At 34.6% G+C, this 19,508-nt stretch overlaps 1 long non-coding RNA gene across 1 annotated transcript in view; it reads right to left on the bottom strand.

Annotated features, from left to right (window-relative positions):
* Positions 1–2,369: 2,369 nt before the first annotated feature.
* LOC306653107 overlaps positions 2,370–19,508 on the bottom strand; it is a 36,943-nt gene continuing 19,804 nt past the window's right edge. Inside the window, exons 2-3 of the long non-coding RNA XR_013761641.1 lie at positions 7,111–7,266; positions 2,370–2,929 (exon numbers count right to left, since the gene is read on the bottom strand). This is a non-coding gene — a long non-coding RNA (uncharacterized lncRNA). The remainder of the gene's footprint in view (positions 2,930–7,110; positions 7,267–19,508) is intronic.

Below are 19,508 nucleotides of genomic sequence, written 5' to 3'. Positions count from 1 at the left end.
AAATATTTCGTTTTTGCTTCTCCAGTATCCACAATAGTTCCTGTGAGGCTATGTAGTACAATCCAAGAATGAGTCCAGGTCTTGTGATGCCTAAAGCATATACAATTTGTGAGACTGTCTTTAAAAAACAACAGCAACAGCAAAAAATAAAAACTTTGAGTATTAACTTACAAAATATTTCTTTAGAATAAGATAGAATTCACAACAAATTGCAAAGATTAAAGGTTAATTAGCACCATAAACTTCACAATGTCCAGAAGAAGTTTAATTAGCTGACACCTCCTTTAAAATTGTACATTTTGAATACATACTTCTTCACATGATAATAATTTTATAATAAAAGAGAGATAATTCATTCCTTCATCTAACATGCTTAATAAAATTATTTTTATTATTCATAGTTTAGAAAAGCTTCATGTCATTTTTCTCAGCAGATGGCAATTGTGATGTGTTGCTTTGTCTGGAATCACTAGACTCCACCAGAACAAGATGCATTGGTTGGGCTAAAACAGAATCCCATACATCAGGATGCCAAAGGGTGACTTCACATGGTCAGACACGTTGTTTATAGCACCGTTTGAGACTTATATTTAAAAGTATAGAAATTCTTAACCTTTCATTTGCATAAATCACATCAAAAAAGAAAAATGTTCTTTGTTTTATTACTGTTATAAGCTGCTTAATCAAGTATATTCCATTTTGACTAGGTTTCAATGAGAATCAAATTATCATTTAAAATTTTGTACACCTGGGAATTAGGAGGATATTTCACAAACTAGCTCTGGCTCTGTATAATTGAAACTTTGTTGTTGTTGTTGTTGCTCTCGTTCCAGGATCTACAGCCTGCTGGTATCCAGAAGATATGGTATGTAGTCAAAATACACATTCAGGGCAAGTTAATATTGTAACTGCACTGTTGGCTGTGTGCCTTTGGTCAAGGGCCCCAGTGAACTGGTGGAATGGATAGGAAGAGTACTCCCATTGGCCATTCCTACCCTAGTGGGGCTAGAAGAAAACAAAAACAGAACTAAAAATGAAATACAGAACAAACTCCCTAAATGCTAACCAAGTTCATAACCAACTGAACTTTCCCTCTACCCAGATCCCAAAAATCTCAGCCCAGCTCTGTCTGTCATGAAGGCAGATGGGACTAGGGAAGAGGGATTCAAAGTGGAAACAGAAAACAATCAAAACTGATTATGGTTAAAATGGCTTATTTTGGCAAATTTTACAGAAGCATATGAGAATGGGGACATATCACATAGGCTCCACCCACACAATTGTGGGACCTGAGAACTTGAAACTCATAGCTTCATGGTAAATCTGCCTCTGGTACTATGTTTAAGAACACAAAGTTTGGGGACAGACACACCAAGGTTTCAATTGCTTCCTAGTTATATTATGTTCACTAATTCACTGAGTGTTATGGTTTGGCTGTGAGGTGTGCTCCAAAAGCTCACGTGAGACCATGCAGGAGGGTTCAGAGGAGAAATGATTGGTTTGCAAGAGTCTTAACCCAATCAGTGATTAATCCCTGATGGGATTAATTGAAGTAGTAGGATGTAGTTGAGGATATTGGAATTGGGGCGTGGTTTTGATGTATATATTTTGTATCTGGAGAGTGGAGATTCTCTCTCTCTCTCTCTCTCTCTCTCTCTCTCTTTGCTTTCTGATGATGTCAGCTGCTTCCCTCTGCCACTCTCTTTCACCATGATATTCTGCCTCACCTTGAGTCCCAAGGAATGGAGCCTGCCTTCTATGGACTAAGACCTCTGAAACTGTGAGCCCTCAAATAAACCTTTCCTCCTCTATAATTGTGCTGGTCAGATCATTTAGTCACAGTGTTGAAAAGGCTGACTACAACACTGAGCCAATCTAAGCTTCAGCTGTAAAACAGGTATGACAAAATTTGCCTTATTTGATTGTTGTGGAGTTTAAATAAAATTCTATGCACATGTAATTCATATTCTGAGTACTGGATAATTAGTTACTATGTTTCTTAGGAGATTAAATGTTCAACATTCGTTGCTCTCTGTAAGATAATCAAATAATCTACACTATTATCCAAAATTTTTTTTTTAAACTTTGGTTTTCAGTACTTAACATCCTATACCTATTCATTTGCCTTAATCTATCCAAGAACACACTCCTCTTCCCCTCATTTTCCAATTTGAAACCTGTATGTCCTTCTCTCCCCACCTGTTCTTTCTCATGTTTCACATTCTTTAGTACATTTTGCCAGGCCCATTATGTGAGGATCTACAGCTGTATTCTCTGATAGAAATAAAATGTGGGCCACGTTTGTAATTTTTCATTTTATAAAAGTAAGTTTAAAAACAAAAAAAAAACTTTAAATCAGGTGAAATTTATTTCAGTATTTTATTTAATCCACTATATCCAAAACAGTATTCCAACATGTAATCATTGTGTGTTTGTGTGTGTGTGTGCATGCACGCACATGCATATGTACATGATGAGGATTGAACCCAGGACCTCATGCATGCTAAGCATGAACTCTATCACTGAGCTACACCCTCAGCCCAGTATTTTAAAATTATTAATTAGATATTTTACATTATCTTCGTCATACTAAGTCTTCAAACTCCAGAATATATTTTACACATATAGCACTTTTATTAACAATAACTACATTTCAAATGTTCAGTAGCCACATGCATCTAGTGGCTGCCATACTGCACAGCACATGTCTATAGCATGAATAATTTACAACATATTATTTAATATGTAATTACACAGTGCAATTATGTTTGCTAGTTTTTCTTGTAAGTCAGTCTTGCCCAGTCAGAATCTAGGTTCTTTGAAGAAAGGAACTCCTCTTGAAGTTCTATATCTCTGAGATGCTGCACCCAAGCACAGAAAACACTCAGTAAAGGTTTGCAGATGGATGATTTGGATGAATTTAGTAATCCTGGAAGGAAAAATGCAATAGACAATGTGATTTCCTTTCACGTGTGCTACTTTTATCCTTCTGTGAGTGTTGTTTATCCCAGAATGTAAATTTTCACAGTATGTGGAATAATGCCAGTTGCAGACTAGTATTAATAAATCTGCTCTGGCATTAGCATGAATAATGAAAGTGGCAAAAAAAAAAAAAAAGAGAGAGAGAGAGAGAGAGAGAGGGTGTTTAGTTGCACATGGTGAAGACTTGCTTGTGTAGTAAACACAAACTTCTGGTATGAATGAAGAACAACATCATCCCACCACCTTACCTAAAAGTGGGGCTCTAGTTTTTTAAGTATTTATTTACCAGCAATCAAAAAATACAGAATCACTTTTGACTTACAGCTCTGCTGTGAAAGTAGAAGTTACTTTCAAGGTACAGAGAAGTCACACCCAATGACACAGGGTATGCAGTGTGCTACAAAATACTAAGGTCTTCTCACAAACCTTCAAAACAATGACATGGGGAGAATCTGTCATATTTCTAACCTGAACATTTTTTGATATTCAGATAAGAATGAAGTCAAACAGCACAAATGTAAAATATTTTCAGACTTTAAAAATCCACGTTGCAATAGCAATATAGATTCAGGGAGAAGCTGAATTTCCAAATATGGTCTTTATTTCTTATGGGCGTGTAAGAAAGTGTGGTTTATAATATGGAAAATCTCCAAGGTGCAATGAAAGGAGCAGAAATTTTAAAGAGGTATGACTCATCCAGTGAATCACTAAGTATTCTGGGAAAAGGTATCTTGGCATTTTATAGTTATATTAGCTTTAAATAACTTTAAAATGTATCCTGATTATCAGGTTGACAACAGGCAATATTTTCCACATTATATCACATTATTCGACTGAAAATGTATTTTGTTTTATTTCCTTTCCTGTGTGTGCCAAAGGTAAAACAAAGTAAAACATTCTAAAAAAAATGTCACTGATTTACATTCTCATGTTGAAAAGTTGCCTCCCAAACATCTCACAAAAAAAGTTTGTAGACACACCAAAGATAACATTAATTATTTCTCAGTGTTAAGACATTCACTTTATTTCCCAATATTTCAGCTTCCCTATAAAAAAACTTAACAAAGCACTTAAGGAAATTCCACTTTTCCAGCAAGCCTTCCTAAAAGAAGACTCCTCTTCCATCCCTTAATTCTGTTGGTGATTTCTGTGTGGATACAAAGCTCATATTAATGATACCCTGCCACTTACTGTGGTTATTTTTTCATGCTCCTAAATCCTAGCTCTACAATACAATCATAAGCTTCTTGGAGCCATAGGCCATGTCTTATCCATCCAGAGCCTTAGATATAATAGCCATTCAATAAATGTGCTAGAAGTCATGATTTTGATCACCATTTTGAAGCACCATTCAGCAGACTAATAGCATGTGGGGGCAATGCAGTCTTTACAAATGCACAGTAATATTTGGATATTTCTATCTCTTCCAATTCCATTCCTTGACTACCTTTTTAAACAAAAGTACATAGTGTTTCATCAACATTTTCATTCCAAAGACTCCAGTTGAATTTGAATTACAATAAAAACCTAAAAAGTCTACTAAGGTCTAACATCAAACAAAGCTTTTTTTCTTCTTATCATTATATTTTAAATGCTTTTTAGTGTCTAATCATAGTCAAGATTACAACTTACACATAATATATAGCCACTGTAGTTTTTTTTTTCAAATTTAATAATATTCTAAAACCTAATTTTGTGTACATGCTTTATTTAAATGTGATTGCTACTCAGCAATTTCAGAGGAAAGTATAGTACATCAGACCTAACATTTACATGGAACTCTGAAGTCAACACTCTCTATAAACAAGAAAAACAGAAACACTTCCAAATAAGCAGCCTGAGAGCCAAAGGAGGGAGATAATTTGCAGCATAAAGTCTTTTGGCCTCCTGAGCACTGTGCCCAATGGATGCTGCTGTAAGAAAGTGAAGCATGTGACATGCAGGGGGGAAGTGCAAGTGTGTGGGCTTACCGATGCCAGACTACAGAAGTGGCTCAAGAGTAAGAGGCCATTGATGAGAAGAAGGTTTGGATTAACTGTGGCCTTGAAGTTACCCCTGGAAAGTGAGTAACACTCAGTTGTGAGAGGTGCATTAACCTCTTCAGACCACTAGGGTTCAAAGTGTTCCATAAGGGGTAATTTATTAAATGGGTCCTAATTGCTCAGTAATGTACCTTCCAAAAGTCATTTCTCTGTGCTGTGATTAGGCCTGGGATTTGCCAAGTGCTGTCATTCTCTTTGTAACTCCATAATGGAACTCTAGGATGTGGGAGGCTGATCCACTGGACAGCTATATCTCTAATCCAGGTTTAGAATCCTACCAACAAAGCCAGAAAAACTTTCATTTAATCCCCCAGTGTGTAAATACTGAGATACGAAATTGATCCACCTCATTTTCATGCCTTTTACTAAACATATATATGTATGTATATATACATATATGCGTACCTACATATATATACACATTTGAATAGAATATGGATAACTGGTTTCATTGTTTTGAAAAGACCTACATATTTTTAAGGTTTGTGAATCATCTGTTTCATTAAATTCTTTCTTCAAGGTATAAAAATATGCCTTTTGCTTATTTCTTTTGACACCTACAAAAAAATTTTCTTTTGGTCTATTTGCTTCACATAGAGGCCAATCAACATGATTTTCCATTTGATTTCCAACATGAAACAGAGACCATCCAATCAGCCACCCACTCTGTCACTGATTCCCATCAGGACTCCTTAGGCCCTAGTTTTGTTAATTAGCAAGGCCAGCAGAGGGAGTGCAAGAGCACTGTTACAAAAAAATGAAATCAAATTTTTAAAAAATAGCAACAATTAGAAGTAGGAAATCTGACATTACACTACAGAGGATTACAACGCCTAATCTAAATATGGAAGCAGCCTTGGGGATATCATTTAGGCAGCAGGTTACAACAGAAAAAACAGGAATTCTAGCCACTGCCAAAGTCTTCTGCAGGTCACTAACCAGCCTGTTGTTACTGTGCCTCATTTTTAATGTCTTGCATGGACTCTTACGGTAACTTCCATTAAGATAGAAAAGGCTTCTGTCCTCTATAAGAGAAGGTGATTACTTGAACAATGAGAATTATTATTTCAGGAATGAAAACTGATGTCATTACTCTCTTGGGGGTCTAGGTCACTTCTTAGATTTGACCACAAGTACAAAACACTTGGGTAGTATCCCCTGATGCCTTAAGCACAGAGGTTCAATCAGACCATGGAGTGAGACACATATCTTATTAACATAAATAAATAAAAATAATTAAGCTACAAAAAAGCATGGAGATGGTTTTCATCACAGAGAAATTGCATATTCTAATTCCATACTTTGTTTCACAATTCCTATTTTCAGACACTGAAAGAAGTGATACATTTTCCAAACATGTTTTCCGACTAATTGTTACAAAGGAGTCCTGTTTGAATCTGCTGAATGGCTCGGGATGGCTCAGGATGGCTCAGGATTATTTAGAACTTCAAATTTGCCCTTAAGGGAAAGTGTTACAGTGTTTTCCAGAAGTCTTAAATAGTGTTCCTTACCAGATAATTTGTGCCAGTCCCATAACCACTCTTTCCCAAAGGACATCTTTGAGAAAATGATAACTGAAACAAGCCAGGCTTTATACCATGCTGAACTAAATAAAATATTTCTTTGTTTGGCAAGATTTGAATAACCTTGAGAATACTAGAGCTTGTCTAGAAGTTTAGCAGAAAAAGTTTGAAAATAAATATTCAGTTCTGCTTTCTCCAGTAGATGTCACTTTCTGTACATAGGATATCAAGATATATAAGAAGTATTCCTCACAGCCCCGGCAAAAAATAACTTTGGGTTTCCGCCATATTTAACAATTTTTTAAGCCTTCAATGGTATTTTCTGGTGTTTGGAACCTCCAGGAATAGTTAAAGCAAAATGAATGCTATTAATTAACCAACTTGTACATTTCTATGTAGACTTACCAATGGCCATTAGACTTAACATGATACAATATTGTTAGTGCCTTTTCAACAGTTACAGGAACTAAGTATTATTCTAAATCTCAGCATTAAATTAATTTGCCAAAAAAATATGGTTTCTGAGTAAATAAGCAGTCATTAATAAAGCTCTGCATACTTACCAAGATCCTAATTAAATATGAGTTTTCCTATTATTATTTCAAGGGTCATTCCTTCTGGATTTTCTATATCATTTCAATTTCCACATCAGCTTCATATGTCTCAAGAAAAAAATTGTTTCTCTGAAGCATTTCACTGTACAGAAAGAAGTGTCAGCACTAGAATAAGAGAAAGAGAATGAAGGGAGAGAAAAAAGAAAGAAAAAACATTATAAATATTAAATAATGTTTTTATGGTACCCACATGTCCAAGAATGAAAACCAAAGGATAGAAAAATATTAATAGTTAGAATTAGATTAATTCTTCCTAAAATACTTTCCAAAATGCTCTATGTGTTTCTAAACATAAGCCTCATTATGCTGTTCTATTTGTATTCCAACGCAGTCAAATTTTATATTTGAGTTGTTTTAATAGATGACTTTGAAATGACAGAGGAGAGTGCATTTTTGTTTCTTATTGATCCAATCAAGATTTTGCTTGTAGCTACTATAACCTGAAATAGTAAGAAAGGTTACAGAGGCTTTTTAAATGTTGATGTCTGGGTCACATCTGATTCAGTCATTGTATTGACAAATGTGATTTGATAATTGCCAAATTAAGCTCATGAGAAAATTAAACAACTACTTTTATTTTTAGATGCTTCAAACAAAAGATATGAAGTTTGGTAGCAAATAATGATAGGGTACCAGAACAAAAATTCCCTAGGAAGGCGAAATGGGCATGTGGCTTTTACAAAACAAAGGAATCTATCTGGTCATCAACATAAACATCTAAATGGTCTCTTTAGGTTTTAAATTTTTTGCTGCACAAAGAGTAAACCCAAAGAGCTAGATTGTTATCTGAGGTAGAGCTTTCTTGACTTGTTAACTGGGAAGTTCTGCCACCATTCTTGTGTATACTGGGTTAAAACAAAGAAATTCTATGGGTTTGGGTAATAAACGGATTTAGAGGCTTCACCTCAGGCTACTGATTCAACTTCATTTCAGCTTGAAGAGACCTAAAGTCATGAATGTACCCAGGGCAAGTAGTTTACTTTTAATTCAGTCTGAATTAGGATCCCACTTCATAATAAAGCCTAGAGTGTTTTTTTTCAACTATTCAGAGCAAATAGGTTTGCCAAAAGAAAAACAAAGATTGAACTGGAAGAATAGAAACGAATTCACAGTAATGCACACTAAGCTGAATTCCTGAGGAAAAGGACTTTACTGGAGCCTCCGCTGAACACTTCTGAGAAGAGTCTCAGCTCTCCACCACTCTAGATCTTGTGCAGTCTTATCAACAAATAAATATTAACCTGTAAATTTGAAAGAAAATGATGCCATGAAGATTGACTTGAAATTGAGGCTAACTGATTGACATCATGTGTGCTTTGATTAGAGGTCTAAGAAGAGCCATAGAAAGCATACGGTCTGGTATTCCTGTCAGTACTCCACGTGAAATAGGAGCCAGTACTCCTGTTTGTGTAGCTGCCCTGGTCAGACAAGGAGTCAGTGGAAGACCTGGAACTCCAAAGCCCTGTTCTTAGGTCTTTTTTCTGTTTTTATATATTCCTTTCCCCTATGATACCTGAAATCCTATTGAATAGATTACAACAGAAAACTCAGGACACTTTGAGAAAAGCCAGTTGCTTAATCCCATAGATCACATTATTATTATTATTATTTTTAATACTGATTCTAGGAGCTGGGGATATAGCTCAGTTGGTAGAATGCTTGCCTAGCATGCACAAGGCCCTGGCTTCACCACCACCTGCACCACCAAAAAAAAAAAAAAATGTGATTCCATTATCATTACTTGTACCACGTCTTCCAAGTGATTTCTATAGGCGATTTTATTAAATACTGAACACAAAATAAAATTTGTGGCATAAATGTAAAAATTCAAGCACATAAATAAGGTGGACATCTGTGTATAACTGACTTAAGGAATGGAACATTACCACCATCTTTTGAACCTTAAACCCCTCCCTATCCCATCTTCCTTCTCTTCATAGATAACATCATCCTGAATTTTGTGTTAATCAGTTCCTACTTTCTCTCTAGCTTGCTCACTCTTTATCCTTTTTAATGACGAAAATGCTTCCTAGGAATTTTGAGTACTGATCATTTGTTTAGAAAAATACAATAAAACTCAGAGAAAATTGACATTATAAGCATTTTTTGATCAGTTAAAATGTTTATTTGGCCAATACTATATGAATTATTAGAATTCAATTACCAAAATATCAAAATCATATGGAGAATAAGAATACATTCACCTGCATCTATCAGTAAAATTCTATATAGTACTCTGCATGTAAACTGCACTTTTAATAAATGATGTTTTCAGAAATCATGTAGTATAAGATTTTGGACTCCAGAATGGATTTCTAAGAAAATATGTTTCAGCTCATTTTCTGAAGGCTTTATTTAAAAAGGAAAAAAAAAAATTTTTTTTTAGCCTATAAGGTTTATATGACCCCTTACCCAAAGATAGGATCAAGATCCAGATAACTGATCATTAAACTTCTGAGCATATTATTAAGGGAAAGAGTTCTCAAATTACCAAGCTGCTCCACCAGCCCTGACTCACAGATGTGAAGATGAGCAAGTCCTGCAGGGAGTGGAGGGTGTGTTCTGACGTCCTGGGTGAGAAGGGACCGGAAAACAAGAGAGGGAATAAAAGCAGAGGAGGGGTGGGGCATCCTGCTCCTTTGGACTTCCATCTCCTCCTCTTCTGCATTCCAAAGTGGACTGCAAACCCAGCCTCCACCAATAAGCAGCAGAATCCAAGTCTGTAGTTACTCAGGGAAAAATCGCCCCAAGTGTGAATCGGCTCCAAAAAAGAAGAAAAAACACCAGAATTGCTCCCCTTGGCACACAGGCACATCCAACCTTTGTATCTTGTATCAGCACTATCCACCCTGGAGTTAACTTTCCACAATTTAAGTCGGGGACATTTTTTTTAGCATGTAGGAGTATCTAAGTCAAAATTTACCAACAAAGTATAGCTTATGATTATTTTAAATAAAATGTTAAGTGAAAACTCAGTTTTGTACTAAAGTTAGAGTGTCCTAAATTCACATATGTTATCAGCATGGGTGTTATTGAATTCTGTTTAAAGTTACTAAGAAATATTCCAGGCCCGAACCCTAAAATAGGAAAATGAGACATTTAAGGCATCGGTTGTTAGAATTGTGAATAAGACCCTTGATAGATTGATTACCTAATGGCAAGTGTGACAAGTGTGACAACAGATTTAGGAATAACATTACCACCTCAGTAAAAAATAAACATGAATATTACTAATGATTAATTTCTTTAATATTTTAAATAATTTTGAAAGCATTTAAGGTACTATAAATTAATAATAGCAGATTGAAGGGTTGTGTAATAATCTTGGTCACAATGCCACCTACATATCTTCTTTTCAATATACTTGGGAAATATTTTCAACTTCTTATCCTGTAGTTTATCTTACTGTCAGGTTCATTCTCCTTTTTTTCACAGCTGCATTCCAAGTTAAGTCCTCAGATTATCTTTTGCTTGGACTGGTTTCCCCATCTTCAAAGTTCGCCCTTCAATTTCTTTACACGGTACTACCAGGCGGTGTTGCAAACCAGTTTCTGTCTTTTGCTTCTCTTTTGAAGTTCCAATTTTCCATGGAAATCATTCTAACATGCTCAGTATGGCATTTAAGCAAGTCTTCTATCTAATTTTCCAGGCTTCTCCCCAACTTCTGCAAAACTATATTATTTCTGGATCTAATACGTAATCATTTTCATATATCGCAAAATCCCCTTCACCTACAATGCTCTGTCCTGCCCTTGCCCTATTCTATAGTTTTGCAGGCTGAAATCCTATTGGTCCCCCAAACAGAAGTACTGATTCTATGTGCAGTCCTTGAATTCATCTCAAACCCTTAGAGCTCCCAAAGCACTTTAGTCATGCTTATAATACAGCATTAATCATGTACTGCCTCATATTTTAATTATGAAAGGTATAGGTCTGTGAACACCCCTGATCCCTGGATGGGGTTTGTACCTGACAATCCTTTGACATGTAGAATAGCACAAAATCAGCATAGTATTTGTAGCATCAAATCAAATGGTCAAGGAATATAGCAAAGAGAAGATTATTATCTTTTGTCAAGGTTTTGAAAAAATCACTGAGTTTATCATTTCTATGGATACTTTATTATAAATTTGCTAACTTTTTTTCAAAGTACCTTTTGAGAATTTCAATGTCCCCAGAAATATGCTAGGTCAAAAAATCAAACACAAGCCTTCTAAAAGGAAAACCTATACCCAAATACAATTTTCTATAACACAAAGCCATAAGTAGTCAGAAAAGGTCAAAGCAAAATGCCCTGAAATCACAGAGGAGAGAGCAATTCTTGAAGAAAGGAGATAGTAACAGAGAATGGACCACTATAGAATCTCTAAAGTAAACCTTAAAAGACAAGTAGCTATGGGTCAAAGAATTATGAAGCCAAGGCAGGTACAGCTTTGTAGGTGAAGACTTGCTTGATAGCATTCAAAGGCATCCTTCAGTTACACTACAACATTATGGCACCCCGGAACTGTGCATCATTGTGGTCCAGGGAAGGAGCAGACTTGGTCCATAGGGGTGAAGACCATGTTTAGGGGTTGTCTCAACATCATGTAGAAGTTCAGTTATAATTTTGTAATATTTCACTACCTATTTGTCTTTTCTAGTCTTTTTATAGTCTCTACTTAGAAGGAACAGCCAAGAATATGGCAATTCTTATCATTCCAATAATTATTAAAATAATTATGGAACAAAATAGGTTGCAGTTTAGAATTATCAAACTGCAGGAAATCTTAGAAAGTGTTTTTTAAATTCAATAATTTTCAAACTGTGTGTATGTGTGTGTGTGGCGGGGGGGTGAGTGCTGGGGATTGAATCCAGGGTCTCACCAATTCCAGCCAAGTACTGACAAGATACACTCCTACACCGTTTTCAAACTTTTAAAATCCTTTCCCTTTTCTCAAATTAAATTTTGCTAATATCAATATGCAAACAAGAAAAAAAGAGGATAATAATCTGTCCTAAGTTCTACCAGCTCTTCTTCCCTTCTCCACCAAGACCCTACTGGTTCTTTGCAGCCCGAGGGACTCAGAGGCATGGTTTGAAAAGTGCTGCCTCTAGACCCACCTCCTCTTTTATAATTGAGGAAATAGACAGCCAAAGAATTTGAAGTACCTCATACAAGTTCATCACCGTGGTTAGTGGCAGAAAAGGAAATGGAAGTCCCTTAACTGCCACTCCACTGTTCTTTCAAGATAAAATTAATTCTATTTACCTAGCAAAATGAGCACAAGGTCCAAGGGTCTCCCAAGGTGACATTTAGGATGGAGAGAGACTGTTTCTTCTTTCATGATAAGACATTATTGGAATTCAGCAATTTATTGTTAAGTAATTCAGAATCAATGCTGTCTTTTATTTTATTCTACCTTTCCTTCATTTTGATATTGAATTACCAGAAATGACAGCTCCCACATCCTCTAACTTCTTAATCTTAGACAAGAAGGAAGGTTAAAGAAATTCATCTCTGTGGTGGCATTGGCCAGTCAGGCACTTTTCTGCTATAGAAATGAAGGTTTAGTGTGGTATTTTTCTCAGTTTGAAAAGGCAGAAAAAAACTAAAATGACTTTCCTATCTCAGAGATTGTGAGGAAGGAGAACAATAATGTTTAGATTCATTGGATAGCCCAAAATGTTGTTTAAATTTAGAGAAAGTATTTAAAACACACACACACACACACACACACACACAAAGGACTTACTGAAAATCATCAAATATATAGGTATTGAAAGTCTAGTACCTATAACTTAATGGAAAATCAATTTCGTTAGGGGAGAAAAATATTGTTTTCCTTCACAGACCCCTGCTACTGACATTACATTAAGTGAAATATTATAGATAAATAATTATGAAGAAGTTTGGAGACTTTAAATGGTTTTATACTAATATTATGACAAAACATTTACTGAAATAAGTATTAGCAATACTTGCTTATTAAGATTAAATGAATTAATAACTTTGGAGTGTCAAACTTTTGCTATAGCATAAAAATAACAAGGTATGATTTAAAAATATAATGCTAAATATGACAATACTGACAAATTGTAATTTAAGACTTCAATAAAGGCTTTAACTTTATCAATGCCATTGCTTTTGGAACTTTTGGAGATTCTTGATTATTAATAACATAGAAGTCATCTTAGTTTCTTTGCTAGGAGGAAATTGTAGAAAATGCAAAAGTCTCTCTTTCCAGTTATGCCTCACCTGGATTATACCTCTCCAATTTAAATGCCTGCCTTAAAGCATGGCCCAGCAAAAAGATAGAGATTGATTTTCTAAACAGACCACAATCCCCCAGCCTCTTCCAAATGAGTGCTATTGTGTGCCATGATTTTCATATGATATCAGTAACTTCATCAATCATCCAAGAAAGCAGACAGAACACAATAAAGAGACTTGCAGAGTAGTGCATTAGAGAAATACTCCATAACTTACAGATAATAACCCAAGCATAAACTTCCAAGAGAAATTAATTGTAAGTGATTCTACTTTAAGGCAAGCCCTAAATAAGTCATTAATTTATAAGTCTATTTCAAATATTGCTCTGCACACCTGCTATATGTAAATAGACACATATCCCAAAAAGCCACTATCAGTATCAAATTAATGATTAGTTACTTGCTGAGTAAAATGAAAAGTTTTTATTTAAGTTGCAAAGTTGTCTACATTTTACATCTCCAATCATTTTAAAGTATTCAGGTACATTGTTATCAAAATATTCTTACTGTTATTAAAGTGTTCTTATAAATTGTTCTTAACACTCTTGCTTCATCTGTCCCTTTTAAATGGAACAACATTCATCAAAACTATATGCTGTCCAAGGGAAGTTTATTTTTTCATGAAGAGATTTAAAGTTGGGCCATTCTCTAGTTACATATGCTAGATGCTAGTTTAGAAATGAGCTGTATGAGAATCCTTATGTGTTGAATTCTATTTAGGAGAGCAAGCAAGGGCTCTTCAGGCATAGGCCTGAAAAGAGGTCTCTGAAAAGGAAACTCTGTCTTGGGAGGGAAATATGATGTCCAACCACTTTATACCTGGCTGGTCTCCAAGTGCATGACGAATTGCAAAAATACAACATACAAAGGGAATATTTATGTTTCTTCCTCCTTCATCAGATACACAGTATTTTTTCTCCCATGTCACAAATACGGTAACCACAATTTACAAGTATATGCACAATCAAACAGCTATTGATTTAGCGATGCATTTCTTTGATGTCCCTTGCCTTAACCTCATTTATAAAGCTGTTTTGCATTATTTCAAACTGTCAATGATTTGTGACTCATGAATATTCAAATCTAATTTGCACTTACCTTTTTGGTATGCATGCTTACTTGCAATATGTCTCTACATTTGCCCTTTTGTTTTGTATTTATTTGTGGATTGTTTTATTGAAATAATTCTCTTTTAAAAGCATAGTAAGTCTATTTAAAAACAACAGGAGTGGCTGCTGATTGACTCTTCTTGATCTCAGCACACTGTCTATATTTTGCTGCTTAGCAAGTTTAGTCATTCTGCAAACATGTCTCTATTATTAAAAATAGCCATGCCTTTGCTAGTTGATGTCAATTTCAGTGGGATGGGTTTACTTTTGCTAGACTACATGTCTCTAGGAAAGAGTCAACAATTTTTAGATGAACTTGAGCCTTATACAAAAAATAAAGAAAGAAAGGATTATTTCTGGTGGAAAAACAAAAAGTTCATGCAGAACTGAGCCCTTCATGTCAGTGTGGATCAACTTTTCCACTTACATTGTGGAATGCAAGAAATGAAACCTAATGCTCTCAAGCACTAAAAAGCCCTTTTAGATGTCTTTCAGATGATGATAGCTAAAGGAGACACCCAGGACTTTGTGGATTGCAGGTATGTCACTAGTGATTGAAGCTCCAAAACAGCAGAGCAGGGAGCCACCTGCCTACGGAATAAGCAGAGTTTTTCTTGCAAAACCTGTTCAGGGACAAATAGAAAGTGTTGTATGAAAAATTAAATAAAGAAAGAACATCTCTTTTGTAATTGATTTCTGGACTCAACTGTGTTTTCTAAGAATATCCAAATAATTAAATGTCCTACTCTGCCAAAAAGCAAAAATTTAAATCTGTAGGCTTTTATACCAGTAGCTAAATAGAAAAATAATAGCATTTACAATGCAATAGCTGTGGCTTTCCTTAATTTACATCATACTCAATTTATAAACTGCCTTTTAAGCTGTAATAAACAAACAAACAAACAAATAAATGGTCATCTCTTCTTTCCCATTTCACGAAAAAGTTGTTTCCAAAATGATTCTGCACAAAAAATGAATAGGATCTCTTAGTTCACAGACTCTCGATAATACATTTATCTTTTTACAAATTTTTCATGGTTCCTCAATTATACATATTCCCTCAGGTAATATGATCTCCTTCCAAAAGCTACTAAATTGCTAACTACCCATTTTGAAGTCTTTTTTTTTTTTTTTTTAATTTAGAAACTCTGATTTTTTATTACAAGGAAAAGATTTTGCTGCTGGGATATTTTCTGTGTGTTTAAAGAAATGCCCTTTGTCTGAAAGAGTTCATATTGTTTCTTCAAACTTGTCATCTTTATGGTGGTTTGTATTATTTTCCACTCCATTTTGAAAAACAAACAAAATAGATTCACTGGGCCCTATAATACACTACCCAAAGCTATCTATGGAAGACGCACCTCCAGAGGATGCTATTGTTATACAATAACTAAATGGTTTATCACTTCTATGAATTGGAAGATGCCTCCCTGGGAAATAGAAAACCCTAAAGACAGGGTACTACCCATGTTCCTTGATTCTTCTACTGACTTTTGTGTAAACTTGAGCAAATTGCCTAATCATTAAAAGCCTTGATCTCCTCAACTGGAAAACAGGTGGCAACAGTACCTACCTTAGATTGTTTTGAGAATTAAATACTGTTATTATTCAAGATTTATGTTATTATGCAAGATTTAGCATACTGGCTGGTATTTGATGCTAATATGAACTATAGCTCAATTTTTGCAAGAAATTGGACCTAGTCTCTAGCTGATGATTGCTTCTTAGAATGAGCCACTTTCATTTTCTCACTATCAATTCCATGCCCCCTCCACTGTGTATCAGTAATTTGGTTAAAACATTTGCTCCCAACTGCAGGGCTGGGACCTCCCTCTAATCAGTTCAGGATCCCTGGTGGAGACTTCCATGAGGTCATGGAAATGAGATGTGACAGGAAGTTTGCTGGAACCTTCCTGATTTTTTTTTCCCACACATATTCCCACAACAGCATCCAGAAAAAGAAAAAGTCGCTCTTCCCCTCAGTGTGGTTGCAGAACAGAAGACTCGGAATTGCTGTGGCCACCTGCCACCAGCCTGAGGGTAAAACTGATACATCTAAGAGGGCAAAGCCAAGAGAATCAAAGAGAAAGATAGAAGGAAGCTGTCCCACCTCTTGCCAATGGAAAACCTTATTTTATTTTTTTATTGCTTAAGCAAGTCAAAATAAAATTTTCTATTTCTTACAGCCAAGAATGTTTTAAGTAATTCACAGAGATAGCCTAAAGAGTCATCCCATGCCTGGGTTTACACAGGCATGTAAACGTGTTATAAGTCCTTCAATCTCTTCTACAATGTGACCCAGCCACATCTCTACATTATGTCTCTGGAAATAGAAAGATTCAGAGCACAAACTTCAAGATTTCTCCAAACTCCTAAATAACCAGCAGAACACTAGTGCTCTTTTTGCTTTTGTTAAGAATGGAATTCAAGGAAAATGTGCCTATTCTGTCTTGCTTCTGTAACATCATCTCAGGTTCATAGGTTGAAGAATTTTAGTAATCACAATATATTCTGAATTTTACATTTTTTACCTTCCACAAAATCACAACCTAAAGCAGAATGTAACCACTATATATAATCCAATGGCATGAGGTCAAGTGAAAATTGTTTTGTTTGTTTTATGATTTTATGTTCCTATTTCTAGCTGAATAATTTAATCTGATATATGTAATTTAAAAATAAATTCATGTCCTCAAGCTTCATTTTTCATTTATATAAGAATAAATCCAGTTTGCTTAAGCTCTTAGGAATCTGAATAATCTATTATATGATCAAAATAGGCAATATCAAAATAAAAATCAAACAATGCACCCTTCAGAGTACTGAATCAGCTCAGTTTTTCTCCACCCCCCTTCCCACCCCATCTGCCCCAAGCTATCCATGGTTTAATCTTATCAGGAGCTCTCGGGATTATAGCTCTGGTACTACTTTGAATAGGCAATGAGAGAGGAGACCAGGTAATTCTCTACTGCCCTAAAATATATAGTATCATAGGTCTGGAGACATTCTTAGATAGTTATCTAAAGGGCCAGCTGCAAATAATGCCAGAGACATGCCTAGAGTCATACCAAGGGAAACAAGTCATGTGACTCCCAGGCCAGGCCAGCATCTTTTCATTATACCACCACACCTCTCAGGTGTAGGGGTTCTTAAAATTTGTATGAATAAATATATTACTAAATTTAATCTGTTGAGTGACCTTTTGGTGCTTAATTTATCTCCATGAGAAGTTAGCTATATCATATCTGTTTTACAGTTTTATTAATTATGTATTTTAAGATATAGAAGGTAAACTCACTGACCTACCTTACAAATTGAATTCTATTAGCCACAAAATATTAGGAGTAAAAAGGGAACGTGTATATAGATGTAACAGACACTTAAAATATGGTATTATAAGATTAATATGCATCATTATACAAGAAGTTTAAAAACTTGAAATGGGTAAATTCATGTAAAATAACCTATAGAAAATTACTCCAAAAGAAATAGTAGATGTAAATTATTGGATAATAATTATTAAGGAAATTGCATCAGTAATTAAGAATTTTTCTTTAAAAGAAAGACTATTATTTTAGAAGAAAACTCTATCAATGTTTCAGGAAACTGATAATTTAAATCATATAGTAATTTACCTAGAGAATAAAAATGGAGAAGAACTCTGCTCATTATATGAGGTCAATAAAAACTCTGTTACCAAAATAAGGCAAGATGATGAACAATTTTTTTAAAAGAGAGAGAGAAATTACTAGTTATTCTCTCACATCGATAGGAATTCAAAAATCCTAAGCAAGATATTAACCTAAATCTAATTGTATTCAATAAATATAATATAATGACAACATGAATATAGCACAGAAACAAAGAGTTGTTTAATATTAGAAAAACTATAAATACAATAACAGTAAAGGACAAATAGTCATTTTATTACATATGGAAAAAACATCAAGTTTAACACTCATTTTTAAAAATTAAAAAGTTTTTAGTAAACTAAGTATGAGGGATACAACTTTCTCAATCTGATGCAGATTGTTATCAATTAACTGCAGTAAACAGCATTTGTAGTGGAAAAAAGTGAGAGAAACACTCATTTCAAGTTAAAAGTGAGATGATGTCTACGATTAAAAAATGCTTCTCTTCAAACTTGTCCTGGAGATATGGTCCTAGATAAGGCAATAAGAGCAAAAAGATGAACTAGAGAAAAGGAGGAAGAAATAAAAGAAAGAAAAAGAAGTAGAGAGAGAGAGAGAGAGAGAGAGAGAGAGGGAGGGAAAGAAGTCAATAAAATCACAGGTGAAGAGGAAGAAATAAAACTTGTCATTTTCTGCAGACAATATTATCATCTACATTGAAAGCTCAAAGAATTTATAGACAAATTGATAAATGAGAGAGGCAGGCTAAAGATGACTGGAGAAGCAATGGAGGTATGTTGGTGTCTACACAAAGAAAATGAAGGTAGATTCTTACCTCATTCCTGCACACAAAACCTATTCCCTGTTAGAAAATCACTAACTATAAAAAGAAAAAAAATAAGATTTTGAATTTTAATAAGAATATCTTAATAACTTTAAAATACAAAAGAATCTTTTGTACAAAAGACAAAAACATAAGTCATAAAGAAAATGCTGATGAATTATTCTGTAGTAAAATTTGAAACACCTGTTCAACAAAATACATTTCAAATAAAATGAAACAAATAATTCATAAATTGGGAAAAGATATTTGTGATGTGGAATTTGTAAAATTATTAATAAAGAGATACTTCAATGGAAAAACAAGGGAAATAAACAGGTACTTCACAGAAGAAGAAATAACGATTAGTCAACAAATATATGAAAAAAAGTTCAACATCTCTAGTAGTTAGAGAAAGGCAAATTAAAACTACAATGAGATTTCATCTCATTCCCATCATAATGACAATTATCAAGAATATGAACAATAATAAATATTGGCAAGGATGTGAGGGAAAAGGTATACTCATACATT

This window comes from Sciurus vulgaris, assembly GCF_902686455.1.
Source record: "Sciurus vulgaris genome assembly, chromosome: 2".
In the NCBI taxonomy this organism is placed as follows: Eukaryota; Metazoa; Chordata; class Mammalia; order Rodentia; family Sciuridae; genus Sciurus; species Sciurus vulgaris.
The sequence above is the reverse complement of the archived record's forward strand: the minus strand, read 5'-3'. Positions and strand labels throughout refer to the sequence as shown.